The following is a 225-nucleotide window of genomic DNA, read 5'->3' on the forward strand; positions in this document are numbered from 1 at the left end:
AGCATCACCAGAAGTGTTGGCAACAATGGGCATGTGAAACTTCAGGGACACCTGGTTCTTGGTTAAGGAGGGAAGGGAAAGGAAGGGTTTGAAATGTTGGCTCCAAATAAGCAGCTGTCTTCAAATTTACAGCTCTGAGAACTCAGCCTGAGATCTAAAAGTCACACTGTTTTTTCCTTCCCATCTTTCATCATCATCATCAAAAGATTTTCCAGGCCAACAGGA

This window comes from Dermochelys coriacea, chromosome 9, assembly GCF_009764565.3.
Source record: "Dermochelys coriacea isolate rDerCor1 chromosome 9, rDerCor1.pri.v4, whole genome shotgun sequence".
Lineage (NCBI taxonomy): Eukaryota > Metazoa > Chordata > Testudines > Dermochelyidae > Dermochelys > Dermochelys coriacea.